This window comes from Onychostoma macrolepis, chromosome 12 (genome assembly GCF_012432095.1).
Source record: "Onychostoma macrolepis isolate SWU-2019 chromosome 12, ASM1243209v1, whole genome shotgun sequence".
NCBI classification, from domain to species: Eukaryota; Metazoa; Chordata; class Actinopteri; order Cypriniformes; family Cyprinidae; genus Onychostoma; species Onychostoma macrolepis.
Window position 1 is genome coordinate 12,057,117 of NC_081166.1, and position 21,756 is coordinate 12,078,872.

The following is a 21,756-nucleotide window of genomic DNA, read 5'->3' on the forward strand; positions in this document are numbered from 1 at the left end:
GTAGCTGTATCAGTGTTGTTTTTAAAAGATAAAATTCGCTAATATTTGAGGATTAATGTGGTCCGCTATCCTTACCTGCCATGTTAACATATTTTAGGCTGATGTTACCATTGTAAAAGTCCACGTTTGCTATATAAACGACATCGTGGTCTTTTACCAAGGTAACTTCAGCCTCTCTGTATAAATATAATTGTGTGTGTTCTAACTTGCATGTTAGTCAAGTGCAATCACATCTTAATGTTCATTGTCGTTTTATTAATCTCATGGTGAATGTTAAGTTTGTTGTCTTTGAAAATTCATTCCAAATAAGTGAAGATATTTTAAGATTAAGTGGGAATTAATGTCTTTTAATGTTTTTGATTCTTGTGCACCCCTCCATTATTAATATATATTTGTAGTATATTCAAATTTAAAATAACTTAAAACATTTTTACCCATTTAATCATATATTTTATGTATGTTAACCTTTGTTATGCACTTATTTACGTACTATAAAGCATGCTGTCCTTGAACAGTCTCCACTATAGATAGTGTGCTGTGCTGCATGGGAGCGCTCCAGTCACTCACAGAAAGGAGTGTGAATGTATGGTTTCCCTACTGACACGGAGAGGAGAAAAAAAATGCATCAAGTTTTGTTCAATTCACATTTATTTGTATAGCACTTTTTATTACATTGTTTCAAAGCACCTTTACAGAAAATGAACGTTTCTACATTTACAAATAAGATTTTTGTTAACAGGTGTAACTGTGCTAAAGTAATGTACATATGGCAGACATGTTCTAAAATTAGGCTATACAAATCATGCAGTTAATTAATGTCATGAGTTCAGAAACAATGAACAAATTAAAGCAATGGTTACGTGATTTGATCATGTTGATTACAATGAAAGGAAAACTTGGCAGTTTTGTACACAGTAAAAAAAACGCAGTGTCAGTTTAACACTACTAAAGATCATATATGGTCCCAATCGGTGTAGTGTTAAAAGTACACCATTCATAGTGTTGAATTTTTAGTGTTAATATAGCACCTTATAGTGTAGAAAAATTGCACTCCGAGTGTGAATTGTTACACTTGCAATTGTTCAAATTTTACACTCTGGGGTATTTAACACCCCTGGTGTTGTTTTAAGTGTTATTAATAAAGTATTCTTTTCAGTGCAAAAATAAAAATGCTATTGTATAGTGTTAATGTACAAGATTAGACATAAAATCAAGAGTCTTCAGACAGATGTACAAATTCCAACGTTTATTTAACAAATGGGCAAAGTGGCAACTTTAAAGCATATACCAGATGTGTAGAGGTTAATTAGTCAGTCACATTCATTAAGTGTTGCACAGAAACATAAAAGAGTTAATAAAACACAAAATCATAAAATTTACCTAGACATTAACAAATATGACAGGTAGATTTGAACAAGATTGCAGCAAGATACTTGTCGACAGTTGTGTAGCAGTGCTGTTCCTCGTTGTCCCATCAGCGAGCAGGTATGGCTGTGTGGTCTCTTCTATGCAATCAAGGTGTTCTTCTGGTTAGTGCCTGCAGATCAAAGACAAAAATAACAATTAAGGTCAGCTCTCCAATTGATTTTATTTTGATTAGTCTTTCATATAAAACACATCTGGCAATATTTTGAGGCAGACAATAGGTAGTGACAGAAGATGTCACCTTTTTGAAGATGTTTTTCAGCTTGATAGGAGGACATTTCTCCAGGTCCCTTGCAGCGATGGTGGAACCAAATGAAGGAGACAAATTGATGCAATATCGCTGTCCCATTCTAAATAACAGATATGACAACTTCAGCAAAAAATGCAAGAATACAGAATATAGATAATAAATGAATATAGATAATCTTATTCTGAAATATAGTCTAACCTTAAACATCGGTTTCATCCTCCTTTACAGCTGATTCCGAGGTCAATCGGGTCCTTGAAGGTCTCGAGAAAAGCCAGGAACTTGGTTTCTTGGAAAAAATAAATAAATAAATAAAGATAGTGACAATATCGGTCTCATGAACCATTCTGCTAAACTGATTGTGTAGTCACACAGTGGCTCTGTTCACACCTGGCATTAGCATGCATCTTGGGTGATGCACAAGTGAACAAGCACAAGACGCATATGGCCACATTCTTTTATTAAAGGGTTAGTTCAAAAATGAAAATTCCATCGTTTACTCAACCAAGACTTGAATACTGAAGATATTTTAATAGAATATAAGATTTCTGTCCCTTGATTGACGGTCCACACAACTACCACTTTGATAATTCATAAACTTCATAAAGAGATCTAATCCATACGTATCATGTGGTTTAGTCCAAATTTTCTGTTTATGATCCCTGATCAATGTTTAAATGTGAAAAAAAAAAAAAATGAAATCTGTTCATTGTATAAAGCGATTGAGTCTCTTCGGAAAATTGTGACTAAACTGCTTGATTCATTTGGATTACTTTTATGATCTCTTTATGAACTTCTTGAAGCATCAAAGTGGTAGTTGTGTAGACTGTCGATGGAAGGACAGAAATCTCTCAGGTTTCATTTAAAATATCTTCATTTGTGTTTTGAAAATGAATGAAAGTCTTGCAGGTTTGGAATGACAGAGTGAGAAATGACGACGAGTTTTCATTTTTGGGCTTTATGCGTTTTGATATCTTAAATTAATAATTAGTAAATTCCAGGTGTGAACATAAGCAGATATTGTGTGGCTGCCCAGTTAAATTTAAATTTTTCATATTCATTTGTGCGTTTAAATTTTTTTACTGTACACAGAATAACATAAATGACACCGACTCACAATTCTGGCTTCATCTTCATCATTCTGCTCCCTCCATCACTCGCTCGGTGTCATCAGACTCCAGGTCTGCAATCTTATGAGAGGAGCTTCCTTCACTTGACACTGCAGAAGTCTGGGCCAATTCTACTGAAAAAGAATAAAAATAAAAAACACTTATTTCAGTAATTTAATTTACATTAGGACTGTAAATATGGTAAAATAATTGTGATTACCCCTAATTTTGAGTATGCTGAGAGCTGTCTATAATACAGGTGTCAAATTAAACTTATTTACATCCTTAATTCTAGGGTCAATTAAACGACTGTTAAAGTTAATAGACACAAAACCTTGTGCAATATTCACATGGAGGCATTCCTGAAACAATTTAAGTATTTATTTAATCTGATTATTAAACATTTATATAATTTTAATGAGTGACATGAGTAATAAGGAATCTTAAAATGAACATGGTGTACTACATTAGAATAAATTAACACGTTTAAAATTTCTTACTAATAATTTATTATTTATAATGCGAAAAGAAAATACAGAGATTCAGACATATCTTTCTACATTAAAACTTAACTTTGTACATCTGGAAGTATTTAGGACATTATTTACTCAAAATAGCATGCCATATGAATTGATAAAGACTGGTTTCAAGCATGCTCTGCATGGCCACTTAAGGAAAGACTGACGGATTTACAGTTTAACGTACTTTGCGAACGAAGTTTTTAAACACGCTATAATTTCACAGTTTTGCATTAGATAACGCCAATTAAATGACTGAATCATAATGACTGATAAATGTCCCGCGTTACACAGCTCCGTCTGCAGAAAGACGCGACGCGACACTTCAACACGGTGTTACGCGTCACAAAAACGAAATTGTTAGCGCGTAAATGTTTAACAGTCCCACTATTACCGTTTCAAAGCACTCAATGCTTTCAAAAACAAATATAAATTTACCATTTGATGAATCCTCTCCTCGGAGTAGAAAACCGCCCAAATGTGGCTGCTTCAGACTCGTAGTAAAACCAGGCCTCGGCGGAATAGAGACGAGAGGATCTGTCAACGAGGCAAAATGAAAGAAGCTAAAAGTATATAACATAAATTGTAAGCACATTCCAAAAATTATTTTACACGTAAAATCACCTTATTTCAGGAAATCGAACCCGGATTAGAAACTTTCACTCTTCTGTAGGCTAAGGTTGCCTCTCTACACCTCACGAACATAACACTGTATACCTGACAAAAACACTTGCAGTTAGTAATTTCTAAATGTGTTCACCACCAATTATCATAAATAAATTAATCAACAAAAAGTATTTATCCCGTGTAATTTTATAAAGGGAAAAGCAATCCAATTTACCGTCTTGGTCGCCTGAAGATAAAATGGCGTCGTCGCTCTGCGAGGCAGAGGTGCTTGAGGGGCGGAGTCAGATCAATTCGGCGGGGTTTTTTTTTTACACTTTCAGTGTAAAAGTGAAATTACATAAATATTACACCGTGTGACAACACTGAACACCACTGTTTAACACTGTAGATTGCTAATTCAACTCTTTGGGAATTAATAACTTTTAACACTGCAAATATTACACTGCTGATTTTACTGTGTATGTTTATTCAGAGTCAGCTTCATCTGAAGTCCTCTCAAGGGCTGGCGTCATCTCTTCACAGGTGCTGGTCGTCTGAAGTCTTCATAGGCTGGATATACGCACTACCGGCACATCCGGGAACTTAACTGTCAATCTCGTTACCGCCCCTTTTTGGGGGAAAACAAACTAGACTTCCCATAGGCTTCAATACAAAATAGCGGCAAAAAGCAACGTCCATACACAGCCGACAGACGTGAATAACTTAAGTAATCACTAGGATTAATCATGTCAAGTAATTATATGTCCACCCTGCCTGCCATAGAGCGTGAAAGATGCATCCACAAACTTAATTTGGTCAATTTAAAAACTCATTATCCCAGCGTCAAATTGGTGTAACAACCCCACCCAGTGGCCAGAGGTGTCTTGCCGGACATTTACTCGTACCTAATCTAATCACCAGGTAAACCAGGGAATGATTTTATTTCGTTTGAAAGTAAACATCTTTAAATGTATATATTATGTCCTTATATTTAGAGTACTGAGTGCACTTTTCTGTCCAGCCATACTAGCCTGGCTTCGCTTTCGATAGCATCATCCGTAATACATAATATTTCCATAACAGCAAGATATGGATGATGGTGGCAGGTAGCCTGGGCTAAATTTGGGTTTTTACAAACATTATTGGTGCACCCAACCACACAACAACTCTTTGGCATGTTGTAAGGTTAGTCCACTTCCTCGATCCGATGCTGTATGGCGGTTTGTTTTCCCCAAAAGTGGGCGTGAACCTGTTCAGAGACATTCTATGACGTTGCGCCGGTTGTGAGTATAGTCAGCAGGAGCAATCTATAGATTACACCAACAAAATGTGATGTAATCATATGGGAACTGGCACTTTTTCACAAAGAACAGGGAAAGACTTGCCAAACCCAGTGAAGAGACTCATTGTGAGGGTGAAATCTCATTACAGGTCTTCAGGTGGTTCTTGTTCTGAGCCAGATAGAGAAGGAGAAAAACACTGGAGAAATGGTTAAGTGATGCTTAAGGCTTTTAAACGTGATTTCTGCTGCTGGGAAGTTATTTAATAGATTTAGATTTATTGCAAAAGATGCTGATGGACCTGAGTGAGAATAAAAAAAGTTTAAAATAGGCAAGCAGTTTTCATTTCAGAATCATGCTAGGCTAAATTTCCAAAAATGTATGATATAGGCCTACCACTACTATTTTATAGAAGTAATCACAATAAACCTTGACTGTATTTTATACTTAAATGTCTTAGCTACTGTAGAAGCACTGTGTTGAAGGAGCAGATGCCACAGGACTGAAATGTGATGGAGCACACATCAGACAGAGTTGTCGGCGATTCTTCCTATTGTGAAATCGATTTTCAAACTCGTCGGATCGCTGTTGTTTTCACACTGCGTGACTATCTGGGGAAGCATTCAGTCGCTGCTGTGTTCACATTGCACGATGGATCAGCGACAGGGGCTTTCACATTGCACGATTTCACAGTAGGAAGAATCACCAACAACTCTGTCTGATCCGCAAACTACGTTTCACAACAAAACACACGCGAGAAGTGATACGCGAGAACCTGCGTGCGTCAGCCCGTTGTTCTCGAGCCAGACTGGAAGTATTAAAACAATATAGCCCGCAAATGGTCTGTGCGCTGATTTCCAGCTACAAAAACAAAAACAGATGATGCAGGGAACAGGGATTGTGTTCTGCAAAGAGTGGAAAATAATAATTTTGCAGTAACTGTTATGCTGATGTTGCGGCTGGTCAAGCGTTTGTGCTCGTGTATGATATAATTGTACATATTAAAATACTGATATGGTCTATAACTCCTCACCGAACTTCCCTCTGCCCTGTATCTTTGTCTCTCATTGGCTGAAGGTCATCGTGATGTAGTTTTCGGTCAGAAATCATTGCACACAGCTTGATTGTGAATCGCCGACAGCTCCATATATTTAGCATGCCAAATATTTCGCGGGCGTCGGCGATGTGTCGGCGATTCTCTCAGATCGTGTCTTTGGTAATTCACACTGCGCGATTGTCACTCGCGTGAACGAGCTCCGATTTGCCTCCGATGTCGGGCATTTGTCGGCGATTTATCAAAACCTGTCGGCGAGTGAAAAATCTGGCTAAAATCGTGCAGTGTGAACTCGGCATAAGTTACAAACAAATCTACGGATTTTTCAATTCAAGGAAGACCTTACAAATGGCTGGTTCAACCCTCTCCAGGGATGTAACTGTAGCAGGTGTTGATTATAATTTGTGTTTTTGTTGTAATTCACTCAAAATCCTTATGTTTTTCTTTGGGTAATTAATGTGTGTATATATATGTGTGAGAAAAGGAAAAAAAAGTGTTTTATTTCTTTATGAGTTCCGTGCGCGCGTCACCGGCGCGTTGCGCGCTCTTGCTTCAGTCCGCGGGAGGTCTGAGCAGAGCGAGGTATGCATTTTGTTCAATCTTGATCAAAAACGTGTTAAAAGGGAAACAATCTCTAATTAATTGATCTGTGTTTTCTTAAAATGTGAAAATGAGTTACCTGAATGCGTTGCCTTTTCTTAGGACCGAGTTTAAAGTCGTTTTACCTGCAAAAGTGTAGTTTTAATCGAGGGAATGTAGTGTGACGTCGTTAGCGTGAAAGTTAGCCTGTGAAGGGTGACTGCTGATTTCTCTTCTTTGTGTGAATGTTTAGCAGGAGCAGGCAAGATTGTACAACGAATAATTAACTGCATGTTCTCTACTTATGCAGGTACAGTTTTTATGTGTTTTCATGATTTCTCTCTGTGTTCAAACTTGAATTGGTTTCATGTGTATACAAAATGCTGGAATGTTGAATACATTAAGTGAAGTCTTTAATATAAGACATCTTTTGCATATGTAGTTATGTTGTATTTGAAGTGATCATTAGTTACCGCTATTTTCTTTATATTACTTCTTTATCTTGTGAAATATGAAATTCTCTGTATTGTGAACTCTTGCTTCAGTTCGCGGGAGGTCTGAGCAGAGCGAGCAGGAGCAGGCAAGATTGTACAACGAATAATTAACTGCATGTTCTCTACTTATGCAGATAAAAGAAAGTCTATCGAACCAGCAGACTGACTCCAGTGTTTATTTCACACTACACAACACAACGCAGAGGGATAGCCAGGCCGTGAGAGTCGAGCCGGCTACATAACCACCATAGTTGACCTCCCAATTTTCAGAATAGTGATTGATCAATATATAGTTCCCAATAACCGGTTTTTGAAGCTTTGTATGATTCCTCTTGATCTTGAATATTTGGTCATTTGACATTTGAATATTTGGTATCCTTTGACAACACACACTTTGACAACCTCGCATCTTTTCTTCTCTTTCATCTATGTATTTTTCTGTTGATTTTTATCCTTCACATTATTAGCATGTAGCTCTTTTCTGAGCTGGTGTTTGCAATTATGCGCTACACTCAGCGTAGTTCAACTTCATTGATCTGGGCAAAATGTTCAAGGTGAAAGGTCTTCTTTCATCAATCAAAGATTAAACATATCTGAAACAACTCTGTGTAACATTTTGCTATACTGTGCAGTAAATTGGTTGGGAAGTATTTGTTTATTCACAGATGCCACTGATTTCTGCTGCGCTTTTCCGGTTGTTGTTCCGGTGTTGCTCATTGATTCTCTGCAAATGTGATTGCCTGACAGACTTCTGCTGTCTGCGCAATTACTGCAAACCAAAATGAGACACCACAGAGTACATGCAATCTCTTGTTAATTCTAAAAATAGTAAGCCTCTAAAAGCATGATTATATTTAATGTTCCCAAGGTCCGAGTGCTTTGTTTATTTTAAGAGACGTTTAAAATAAGACCACAATAATCAGCTGATTAATGCAGTTGGAACAGTATCTTAACAGACTGTTCCTGTCTTGTTATAGCTATAACACCACAAACTGAAGGTGCTATATCGATATTCACACCGAGTTTGTTTTTATATCCCATGTGTTATGTATCAGCGGAATGCCCTATGAGCAGGACGTCTACTGTAAACCGATAACATCAGCTGTGACGTGTTTGCCTTTATCTCCAAGTTTCCACAATTATGCCATCATTGTCATTATTTTCCGTAGGCCGTTTGTGAGTGATGTCAAATGTGGGTTTTAATCACATCCTGACTCAACTGCACAAAACATTAGCCCTGGACTTTTTCTCACACAACAGCTAATAAGTGCTACTCAGTGTTCTACCACTGCTGTCATCAGGGCTCCAGAAAAAAAAAAAATATATATATATATATATATATATATATATATATATATGTGTGTGTGTGTGTGTATATATATCACACACACACACACATATACATATATATACTGTATATATATATATATATTGCAACAATAGTCTTAGTAATCCAGTCTGGAAAACATTCCGGTTTGTGTCCACAATGCAGTTTGTCATTAGTTCATTACATAACAATGTTTGCATTCAACAGCGAGCACAGCGCAAGTCAGAGTAGCGTGATTTCAGAACAATTGATTCCTTTAATCAAGTTCTTTTTAAAAAGTAAATCACAAATTATGAAACGGTCTCAATCTTAAGCAGTTTGAGTCAGTCTCATCAGTCTCAATGTATTGAAATTGTATTTAAATAATACAACTAGAAAACACCCTAGTTTATTTAACTTAGACCCTGTATCATTATATGACTGTGACATTATATGATTATATGATTTAAGGTTTAGTTTATAACCAGAGGCAATTCTAGTATCATTGTATATATGAGACTTAGTCCAGGTTTGGTCTATTTGGTGTCATTCTTTGTTGGACTATTATTGGAATATACCCTATGATTAAATGTTGACATTTTTTTTTTCTTGTCAGCAAGGTATCATTTTAGTGAAGTTAACCTTTTTTTTTATATGTAGAGATTAAACTAAAAAGGTCTCGATGTTTGTCACTTTAGGCTTTCTGTAGTCTGGGTATTGCAATATTAAACTTTTGACAGGAATGAAAATGAGGCTGAGAGACAGCAGTACAGTGCATTCAATCTACTCTAAAAACAGTTTTACAAGTTATGAGGTGTAAAAATACGTGATCTAAGACCTTTATACATTATACCCTCATTTTCAATCATGTTAATTTCAATATGGCGACTATTCTGGGTAATGTCTATATGGTGACAGTAGTGGCTCATGAGTATTTAACTTTGTAGATAAGGTTGCAGGCTGTTTAATTGACTGCTTCTAAGAATAAATGGTTCCTGGAATTCTTGTGTATATTTTGCTTCGTTATCAGAGTTATGTGTGAAACATTCAATGCTTACAGCTGGATGGAGTGCAATTCTGACCTAAAAGCCAACAAATCCTCTAGTTTCTTCAGGGTAGTCTGCAAAATTGAAGGCCCCGCAATCATAAACGAGCACGCTTTGTCACAAAATAAACTATAGTTTGCAGTGGGTTTTATGCCTTAGGAGCAGATTAATATTAAGAGCGGACTATTGCACTGAATAATTTTAATTGTGACAAAAAATACCTGACATGAAAACTTGAGAGACAAGGTAACAAAAAAACCTTCCCCTTCATATAGCCTATAACATTATTGGATTTGTTGAGTGCATGGTGACATTTGATAAATGTTCAGTGAAATTTCTTGAATGGCATGGTTGATTTTCTATATAAATAATGTAACTTGGATTGGAAGGATTTAGAGGGCTGCTCTGTGAAATCTATTTGTTTCTGGCGTTTATGACTGAAAGTGTGTGAAAATTGCTCTGGTGGGTGATTCATTTCATGGTCTCTTCCAGTCCATATCAAATATTCATTTCACCTTTTCACTTTTGGGAGTACCTTTGATCTTTGTAATTCTTGCACATAGAAATCTGGAGAAAATTGTGCTGTTCACAAAGTTTTGTTCACAAATGAGGCAATTATACTTCTCAAAGGACTACTCGGCTCACTTCAGATAACAATGCAAGATGAGTATACAATTACTTTGAAATGGCATTTCAAATATTAGAAAATCACAATTTACACAGGTAAAACAGAGTATTGTGTTTATCAGAACAAAATGCAGGTCTTGGCACAGATCACCTGCTATGTCCTGTAAAGGTCCATCCACCTACACATGCACATATTTCTCCTTGAATGATTGTCTAAATGTAATTTTTTTCTACATTCATTTGCAGATTTGCATCTTATCCTCATTTGCAGCTTTGAATTATATAAATAATTCTAGACCAAAGCTTGTCTGACACAGTAATTAGCAATGTGAGCAATGTCTCATCCTTTAAACTTCCATTCATTCAGGTTTGTGCTACAGCCAAGAATACTTTTCCAGCAAATAAACTTACGAGATTCTGTACTTTTATAAGATTGGAACAGTCATTTGTTATTATGACCAAAGGGAATATCCTTGTAAATGTCTGTGAGTCATCTTTGGAAAAGAAAACTCCTACTAAATGACAGCTTAAATGACTAATAATAATTGCAACTCTTGCAAAGCTTCAGCTCTAATCTAGTTTCAATTATATGATGGTGCAAATTGAACAGACATTTCAAAATACTTGCATATAAAAACTTATGTTACCTGATGCTCCAGGTATTAGTAAGGCATTTGGTCCATATTGTTTTTGTATTTTTTTAAATTGTACAACCCGAATTCCAGAAATGTTGGGATGTTTTTTTAATTTGAATAAAATGAAAACTAAAAGACTTTCAAATCACATGAGCCAATATTTTATTCACAGTAGAACATAGATAACAAATGTTTAAACTGAGAAATTTTACACTTTTATCCACAAAATGAGCTCATTTCAAATTTGATGCCTGCTACAAGTTTCAAAAAAGTTGGCACGGGAAATCTGTGAAAGAGTGCATAAAAAGATTGTGGAATACTTTAAAAACAACGTTCCTCAAAATCAAATTGCAAAGGCTTTGCAAATCTCATCATCTACAATGCATAACATCAACAAAAGACCTTTGTTGGATATGCCCGTGGTCTTCGGCCCACAGACAACACTGCATCACTCATTGGTATGATGCTGTCATTGACATTACTAAATAGGCCCAGGAATACTTCCAGAAACCACTGTCGGTAAACACAATCTGCCGTGGCCAACTAAAGCTCTATCATGCAAAAAGGAAGCCATATGTGAACATGGTCCAGAAGTGCCTTCATGTCCTGTGGGCCAAGGCTGATTTAAAATCAAATTTGAAATTAGCTCATTTTGTGCATAAAATTGTAAAATTTCTCAGTTTAAACATTTGTTATGTTATCTATGTTCTATTGTGAATAAAATATTGGCTCATGTGATTTGAAAGTCTTTTAGTTTTAATTTTATTCAAATTTAAAAAAACGTCCCAACATTTCCAGAATTCTGGTTGTATATTAGCAGATATATTGTATATGCAGTAGAATTGAATGTATTTTCCTGTTAAATTGTATATAACCTTTTAAAATAAGGTAAGATAACTTTTATGGTATGGTAAGGTAATATTTAAATAACAATGAACGCTTTATTTATTTATTTTACAGTTTTCATTTTTACACTATTTAAATTATAAACCATTTTTATGTATGTTTTAAAATTAGAAACAATTTTTGGTAATGCTTTATTTTAAGGACCAATTCTCATTATTAACTAGCATGCATATTACTAGCATTTTGGTTTTTTAATAGTACTTATGAAGCACATATTAATGCCTCATTCTGCATAACCATATTTTAAGTGCTTTAATCCTACCCCATACTTAAACTTAACAGCTACCTTACTATGAACTAAGAATAATAATAATAATAACTACTATTATCTATTAATAAGCTCAGTTCTTGAACCACTTCTCTTCTCTGTCTACTAGGTTCAGTCATTCAGAAACATGGCTTTTCATATCACTGCTATGCTGATGACACTTAACTCTACCTCTCATTCCATCCTGATGATCTGACGATTGCTGCTCGCATCTCGGCTCATCTAACATCTCTATCTCTTGCTGGTTGAAGGATAATCACCTTCATCTCAACCTTACTAAGACAGAACTGCTTGTGGTTTCAACAAACCCATCACTTCATCACAATTTTACCATCCAGTTAGACGCATCAACCATAACTCCTTAAGAAACACCCAGAAACCTTGGAGTTGTGATTGATGATCAGCTGAATTTCTCAGACCTCATTGCTAAAACTGCCTGGTCCTGCAGATTTGCTTTATACAACATCAGGCCCTTTCTTTCAGAACATGCTACACAACTCCTTGTTCAAGCTCTTGTTTTGTCCAGGCTGGACTATTGCAATGCTCTCTTGGCAGGTCTTCCAGCCAGTTCTTTCAAACCTCTACAATTAATCCAGAATGTGGGTGCAAGATTAGTCTTTAACGAGCCGAAAAGAACGCACGTCACACCTCTGTTCATCAATTTGCACTGGCTACCATTAGCTGCTTGCATAAAATTCAAGGCATTGATGTTTGCCTACAAAACCATCACTGGCTCTGCGCCCCTTTATCTAAATTCACTACTTCAGACTTATGTGCCCTCTAGAAGTTCTGCAAGTGAACATCCCAAAGAGGCACAAAATCACTTTCACAGACTTTTACAATAACCTATCCCCCCTGGTAGAATGCTCTGCCCAACTCAATACAAGCAGCAGTGTCCCTTGCCATCTTCAAGAAAAGGCTAAAAACACATCTCTTCCATCTTTTTTGACCCTCTAACTCTAGCACACTCTATTCTAATTCTATTTGATCTATTTGTTTTTTTATTTTTATTTTAAAAAAGCTCTCTAACACTTGCACTCTCTATTCATTTTCTAACTGCTTGTTTTTTTTAAAAAAGGCCTCACACATAGCTTTCTCTATCCTTTTTCTATTCTATCTACTTGTTTTCTTTTTATTTTAAAAAACCCTGTAACACAAGGGTTCCATATTCTTTTTCTTCAGACTTGTCGTAGCACTTGCATATTATTGCTCTTTTGTTGGTTTTGATTGCTTCTATTGTCCTCATTTGTAAGTCGCTTTGAATAAAAGCTTCTGCTAAATTACTAAATGTAAATGTAACTGGACCTTAAAGTGTGACCTATATATTGTTTTAACATTTTTACAACCATTTTACAATATATTTTTGTTAAAATTATGAACATTTTCATAATTTTATAACCTTTTTTTATATTATTTTAATTTTATAACCTTTTTTATATTATTTTCCCAGTTAATGAAATTTTTATGCAAATTATTGTTTTTTTTGTCCTCAAATTGGAAAGGGTTTTCCCTCATTCAGTCGTGACTAGCTTGAATAACCAGGCTTGCTGGCATTTATATCGGGTCACCAGCTTTAAACACTATTCATGTAATCTCTCCCTTTGAAAGAGGGATTGACAGCATGAACTTTGAACAGAATGGTTGACATGAGACACTGCTGTGTGCTGCGCACCCACACAGCAAGAAGCCTCGCTTCAAACTTTAAATTACGCCCAAAATGGGCAGTAATTTCAAGCCCAAGTATATGACAGTTGTTCGCCACTTGATTTCTGAGAGTCTTTCACTGGCTAATAGAACGCTGCATGTGATATTGCAGCACAGATGCTCGACACTCAACTCTGCAATGCACCTTTTGTGCTTTGGCACTGTTGTTGAGAGAAAGACAATCCTCCGCTGACAAACCTTATTTACGGGGCCTTTTGATCATAGAGGAGTTGTTTTTTTGACAGTCATTAGTTTGTAGTACTGACTACAGGGACCAAGCTGTCTCTGCCATGTTACGCTCCCCCTTTATCAAAAAGAATGAGTGGTTGGAGGGAGTAAGAGACTTGTTTAGAAGCTCCAGTCGCTCTGTGATGTGGTCAAATAATGATGCCCCCAAAGAGAGTTGGACAAACAACAAATGTGGTGTTTCATTAAACCACTACAACAGCTGATTTGAATGTTGCATAAACCTTGAACATTTAGAGGAGTATATTAATCCCAATTGCTACTTTAGGAACTGCATGAGGTAAATTAAGGTTAAGATATTTTAATTAGTCTCTTAATTTAGCTGACAATGACCCCGGTTAAGGTATCAAGTCTATTTTACTTACAGAGTAAATTAATATGAGCTGCCTAATGTGTCTATATTGGATTTTTGTGTCTCACGATGTTATCCATTAAACCAAATTTCAAGGCTTTCACAAAATTCCCTCAAAGCAAATATTTTTCAAATTAAACCATCAGAATAGTGCCGGTTATACACAGATGTTTGAATAAAAAACAGTAATGTGCCATGTCCTCACCTTTAATTAAAAAAGGTATCACTTGACAATGATATTTCCCTCGTCTTGCTGGTTATAAAATTGCATAATGCTGGTAAAATAATAGATTTTTTCCCCCACAAGGACTCTTCTGAAAGCAAGAACAATCTGTTGGAATGTTTCATTGGTTGTTGTGTTGAAAAGCTACAATAGCCGTTAACAGGTTTCAATGAAAAACATTTTTGCGGTTGTTTTTGCCACAGAATTTTGTTCTCAATACCTTTAAGTGAGGTTTCTTTTTTCATATTGAAGTAGGATATTGTGAAGACCACATGTATACCAATAACAGGACAAAAAATTTATTCACAATACAGTATGCTGATAGACAAGCCTGTTAATTAGTTTGAAATGCTTGTGAGGACCTTCATGATTGTCACTTTTCTGTTGCCCTCAATTCAGAATTTATTTATGGGGTGTGAAGAAATCATCTACGGGACATTAGAGTTAGATTGTGGGAAGTGATGTGTGTTGTCAGCTGCTTTTGTGGGCTAGGAATGAAGAAAGAGTTTTTAGTTTTACTGCATCTGAACTTTAACTGCTGATACTCAATATCAAGTTTTAAGCATAAATCGCTAATGAAAGACAAGGCTTTTTAAAGAACCACTGATGTTAAATGAAAGACAATTTAACAATAACAATATTTGAGTGGGAGGAACAGGGTACACTGTAAAAAAAAAAAAAAAAATCAAAAGTTGAAAAATCTTAAAACTTTAAGGCAACCAGCTTCAGGAGATTTTTGAGTTTTCTCAACTTGTATTCAGTTTATGCAACAAAAAGTTGAGAAAACTCAAAAATCTCCTAAGGCTGGTTGCCTTAAACTTTTACGTTTTCTGAACGTTTAATTTTTTTTTTTACAGTGTAAAAGACAATTGTAAAAAGAACCACATATATTTAAGCTAATGTTTTCAGTACTTTATGCAGTTTGTAATTTTGTCCTTTTTTTGTTGTAATGTAGATTCACTGTGTCAGGTCAGCTTTGAAACAGTATTTTTAAGCTGCTTCTTTTTCATGTATTATAGCAAAGGAGGGTGTTTCAGCGCTGTATGTCCCCAAAATTCGAATCTGCTATCTATCATTAAACGGGTGTTGATGAAATCTGTTGTAACATTTGGAAAATGAGCCAGCACCATTTCAGAAATTATGAAGTCTAGCTGAAATCCTCAAGAGTCTTGTTATAATTCCTTATTCTGAATTCTGCGACACAATCAGAAAACGTTAATCATGTTTCATTCTCTTTTCCCACACCCCCAGAAATCTGCTGTCTTGCAAACTAAAAGCCCAATCAGTAAATAATCTAATTGTATTAGTCTAGTTAGTTTTCTTGGCTTTTTAAGATTAAAATTTTTCCCATTTGTTTTCAATTTGTACTCAAATGCTTTCTCTTTATTTCTAGATGCCTCTGAATCGATTCTATCAAAATTGTCCACAATCCAAAGACTTCAATTATTGTGAACAAATCCCTCCTTTCCACACAATCAGAACCAAATGCCATTTCAAGTTTATGCTGTATACAGTGGGGAGACTACTTGAAATATACCAGGTTGTTATGCTATATTCTAGTTTTAGCACAGATAAAGAACATAAATTTGGTTTATATATATATATATATATATATATATATATTAGTGCTGTCAATCGATTAAAGAAATTAACTAATTAATCGCACGTTTTTCTGAAATTAATCACGATTAATCCCACCTAACATTAACGTTTTTAAATATACTTTTATATTGCAATAATTTCACATTCAATCTTCAAATGAATGTACAAACAACATAAAGACAGTATATTTTTTTATATTTGGTTAATGGCATCTTTTTTTAATGACTGAAGGACAGTATCACTGACACCAATACTACTGATTTCTCTATAAAACTGCTCTTAGGACTGTAGACTATATACTATAGCTATATATAGACTATGATCTATAGCCATTCAACATTACAGTATAATTGAGAGCTATCAATTTTAACATTTATTAGACTTTAAAAAAATAACTTCTAATTTAAGTGAACTTAAAACAATCTTCACATAAACCCATTATAATAAATGTCATATTTACCTGTGTCCTTCAGCAGAAATATACAGAAATTGAAATTGAAGTTATCAAACACTAAATTCTAAATTAAATACAGATGAATCCTTAAAGCTATATAAAAGTTATTGATTTCCTCTTTTTTTCTTTTGTCCTGTAACGAACAGACATCACAGCAGCTGGTTATTAGGTTGTTTTGGCTGACAAAAACGTTCATTTTCTGGTTGTCATACACTCATTAAATTACAATTTTCATCTGTTCAAGCAGAACATTAATGTTATCTTGTGATTTAGCAAGGTATCTCTGGCTAAAACTAGCTAACGTTAAAGTTAGTGAGTCCATGCTAACGTACAAACTTAAATAGCGGACTGTTCTCGCATCTTGTACAGTGTAGGTCAAAAACACATAAACGAAGGTCTACATTTCAGTGCCTCTCCATATTAAACTGGTTAAATGTACATTAATTTAATCGTTCCCTGCCATACATGAACAGTGTTGATGCTGCATGTTGTAATTCGAGATCGTGATGACCGACCGTAATATGAGACTTCTCCCGCTTACATTGTGATCTATAAACCCTGCTTCGAGTTACCCACCGTATTTATTTTTAAATGTTATAAATCCCTCCATGGAAAATTTAATTCCCATTTGGTGGCCTTCTGTGTCCAAAATTGTGCAAAAACATCGTGGGACAAGGTTTTCACACTGTAGCTGTCATTGAAAGACAGTGAGCAACTCCTTTTGTTTGTCCGAGGGACCAACAGTAACCAAGGGGGGTGGGGCTTACCGATAGGTCAATTGAAACATTAATAACTGTTCTTTCCAGCATTTATACACAGATCAGCTGACATGTACAGCTAGGTAGGAACTAGTCACTGATCATTTGTCTCCTCTAACCGATGACACTTCTATTCTTGTTATCTGAATATAATTACTTGGGTCTAATTGTGGCAGCATAATTGAAGGATGACCTAAAATTTGTCAGCAACCGATTAAGTAAAATGCTCTGCTGAGTAAAGGGCACAGAAATAGGGTGAGAAAGAACAGGACATTTGCATAAAAAGTTGTCAGAGTGCAGAAATTGGGGGGAGGGGGATCTTTGACAACTTTAGGATTCTGAATAAATAGACAAACAAACCAGTTTCAATTCTGAGAGAGTCTGTGAGCAAGAAAATTTATCCAGTTGTTTAAAAACATTTGGATTTAAATACAAATTAAATCAAAATAGGGGCAAAAAAGTATTTAGTCAGCCACCAATTGTGCAAGTTCTCCCACTTAAAAAGATGAGAGAGGCCTGTAATTTTCATCATAGGTATACCTCAACTATAAGAGACAAAATGAGAAAAAAAAATCCAGAAAATCACATTGTAGGATTTTTAAAGAATTTATTGCAAATTATGGTGGAAAATAAGTATTTGGTCAATAACGAAATTTCATCTCAATACTTTGTTATATACCCTTTGTTGGCAATGACAGAGGTCAAATGTTTTCTGTAAGTCTTCACAAGGTTTTCACACACTGTTGCTGGTATTTCGGCCCATTCCTCCATGCAGATCTCCTCTAGAGCAGTAATGTTTTGGGGCTGTCGCTGGGCAACAAAAAGATTTTCGATGGGGTTGAGATCTGGAGACTGGCTAGGCCACTCCAGTACCTTGATAGGCTTCTTACGAAGCCACTCCTTCATTGCCCGGGCGGTGTGTTTGGGATCATTGTCATGCTGAAAGACCCAGCCACGTTTCATCTTCAATGCCCTTCCTGATGGAAGGAGGTTTTCACTCAAAATCTCACGATACATGGCCCCATTTATTCTTTCGTTTACACGGATCAGTCGTCCTGGTCCCTTTGCAGAAAAACAAACTCAAAGTGGAACAGATACAACGACATCAAAGGCAGATATCGCGTTATTCTCACTCATATGCTGTGCTGCTGATAAACATGATATAATTTCAGTTATGTTGCTTTTATATGAATATAAATATGATGAACAAGATATCCAAAGTGCTTATATTTAATTCCATACGAAGGGCGTATTTATCATCCATTTTTATTTTCATTCAGAACGAAATAATAATAATAATTATTATTATTATTATTATTAGCCTATTAGAAAATTTCTTTATTTCTTTTTGTTCGTATTTCGATTTGTTGTTAAATCAAACTTCAGTCATTAAAATAAAGAAATATTCCAAGCCCAGAGTGGATATTCAAAAATAGCTGTTTTGATCTGATCATATAGCCTAAATGAGTCATGGGTCTGAGTGCAGTTAATAGCACTATATTGTAGACAGATTGGAGATTAATCCTAATAAACATGCCGCTTAAATTAAAACCATTACATTAAAATACATTTAAAACAGTGTATTTCATAACTTCAGCAGCGTGCAGATTGTGTCAGGACAGTAGCACGGACAATCAGCTTGCTCACATAATGTAGGCTACCATCTATTATAACGGGAAAATATTTATGACATAATGTGTCGTTATTACGAGAAAAAAAGATGTCATTTTAACGAGAAAAGATGTCGTTTTAACGAGAAAACATCTCGTTATTACGAGAAAAGATGTCGTTTTAACGAGATAATTGTCGTTTTAACGACATAACATCTTGTTTTTACGAGAAAAGATGTCGTTTTAACGAGAAAACATCTCGTTATTACGAGAAAAGATGTCGTTTTAACGAGAAAAGATGTCGTTTTAACGAGAAAACATCTCGTTATTACGAGAAAAGATGTCGTTTTAACGATAAAACATCTCGTTTTTACGAGAAAAGATGTCGTTTTTACGAGAAAAGATGTCGTTTTAACGAGAAAACATCTCGTTTTACGAGAAAAGATGTCGTTTTAACGAGAAAACATCTCGTTATTACGAGAAAAGATGTCGTTTTAACGAGAAAAGATGTCGTTTTAACGAGAAAACATCTCGTTATTACGAGAAAAGATGTCGTTTTAACGAGAAAACATCTCGTTATTACGAGAAAAGATGTCGTTAAAACGAGATAAGATCTCGTTATTACGACATAATTGAGTGGAAAAAAAATATGTGTGCGGCAGCAATGCGTCACCGTACAATTCTGAGATATAAACTCGCAATTCTGAGATATAAACTCGCAATTCTGAGATATAAACTCGCAATTCTGAGATATAAACTCGCAATTCTGAGATATAAACTCGCAATTCTGAGATATAAACTCGCAATTGCGACTTTTTATCTCGCAATTCTGACTTTTTTCCTCGCAATTGCGAGTTAATATCTCACAACTCTGACTTTCTCGCACAATAGGAAACCACTCTCCGTGTAAGGCTTTGCAGTGCTTTGTTCAATTTGCACTATCAAAATGAACTAGATGAATGCTGCGTCTGAATATGATTTTTGAACAAACATACAAATGACTAATTATTCTCCATTTCTGTGTTTTGCGCTCGCGGTTGGACAGTACCATTACCGCCTGGCAGGGTGCGGGAGGGGGGACGGCGCGCACATCTTTCAGACACAATATTCTTCATTTCTTTATATTTCTGAGTTTGAGGCAGCTTCTATCGCGTTATTTTAACAACAGCTGTCAAGCCAAAAACGTATTATTGTAACATGAGAGTGAATATATGAATGCGCGCAGGTGGATTTCCTTCACTCTCGCATAAAACGCGCTTTCATCTCTATGTTCTTGCTCTAGAATGATCTTATCTCCTATATTTAATGTTGTAAGATGTCGACCAAGCAAGGCATCTCCGATGAAGATTGTAAATAAATTAAGGATTCATTATTTAGGCCTACACATGGTTATAAAGTACATTAAAAACCCACTAAATGTGTAATCATTTTGTTTTTCTTTCAAAGTGTAATCACATCAGTTATGTTCTTACGCAAAGTAGACATAAAATATACTTTAAGTAAGAAGTGTGTTTTCTGTAAATACACTAAAACGTCACTAAAAGTATGCTTAAGTTTAGTATATTCCTTAAAAGTGAAACTAAGAATATATTTATTAACATAGTATTTCTACTATACTTTTTAGGAATGTATTAAAAGTATGCTTGTCGTTAGCATATTCCTTAAAGCATATATTTATTACCAAAGTATTTCTAGTATACATTTTAGAAGTACATTATAAGTATGCTTGTGTTTAGCATATTTCTTAGAAGTACAACTAAGCATATATTTAATACAAAAGTACTTCAAGTATACTTTTTAGAAATATATTAAAATGCAATTCAGTATATTTTTAATGCTCTTCAAATAAGCATGTTGGGAATACAAATGTATTATAAACATACTACTTGAATTTCAAGTATATTTTTAATACATTTAATACTACGTCTTTTCCACCTGGGTATGCATATCATGCATGTAACTGCCTAACATTACAGAATGAAAAGGCCAAGCAACATTTCTGCAAAAAACAGTTTGTACAGGATGATGTATAATAGCTGTCATTCATGACTCATCCCAATGTTTATACACAGTCTTTCCATCAGTGATTCACATCCAAGAAAAGAGCATCTGTTTGTCACAAACAATGTGAATGGATTGACAGGGAACACATGCAGCTGTGCTTTTGACAGGCCTCCAACTTGATAAGTGTTGATAGACCTCCTATACAGTGATTGATTAAAGCAGAGGCAGATGAGAGGAGCTGGCAAAAAGAGGCGAAAGTCATCTCACCTGACAGCATCGAACGCAGATGGAGGTTGTGTGGAAACACACCAGTTCAAAGCTAAAGCTCATTAATCTAATCACATTTGGTTACAGAGTTGGTTGCAAATGTTTCACTTCTTGTGCATCTCTTAGTGCATGTTTCTGTGCGAGTGTGCTGTTTTCGGAATGACTCGAAAGACTGGTATTGTGGGATCCTCAATCATTTAGTGTACGAAGCCCAGTTTTTCTCTGCAACCACTTAGAAAGTTGTTACATGTATGATGCCAAAAAGTCCTGTAGCATATTCTCGCCTTAAAGTTAGTTAGTTAACAGCTGCACATTTTTCATGTTTATCTCAGTTTGGTGTTGATTCAGTATGTGTGTGTTGCCTGTTACGGTCCTGTTTTTATTGGGTGTTTAATCCTTTAAGTGTTTTATTGGGTGCGCAGTCCCTAGTGTCAAG

At 35.4% G+C, this 21,756-nt stretch overlaps 1 long non-coding RNA gene across 2 annotated transcripts; it reads right to left on the bottom strand.

The window, feature by feature from the left end:
• Positions 1 to 571: 571 nt before the first annotated feature.
• On the bottom strand, positions 572 to 4,257 carry LOC131550554 (uncharacterized). 2 transcript variants are annotated; one of them, XR_009273570.1, is made up of 7 exons: positions 4,141 to 4,257; positions 3,924 to 4,016; positions 3,738 to 3,836; positions 2,790 to 2,912; positions 1,874 to 1,961; positions 1,667 to 1,775; positions 572 to 1,537 (listed from the first exon to the last, which is right to left on the bottom strand). It is a non-coding gene; the product is annotated as an uncharacterized LOC131550554 (long non-coding RNA). The 2 variants fall into 2 exon arrangements; XR_009273569.1 differs by having other exon boundaries at positions 573 to 1,537; positions 2,790 to 2,915.
• Positions 4,258 to 21,756: the final 17,499 nt, after the last annotated feature.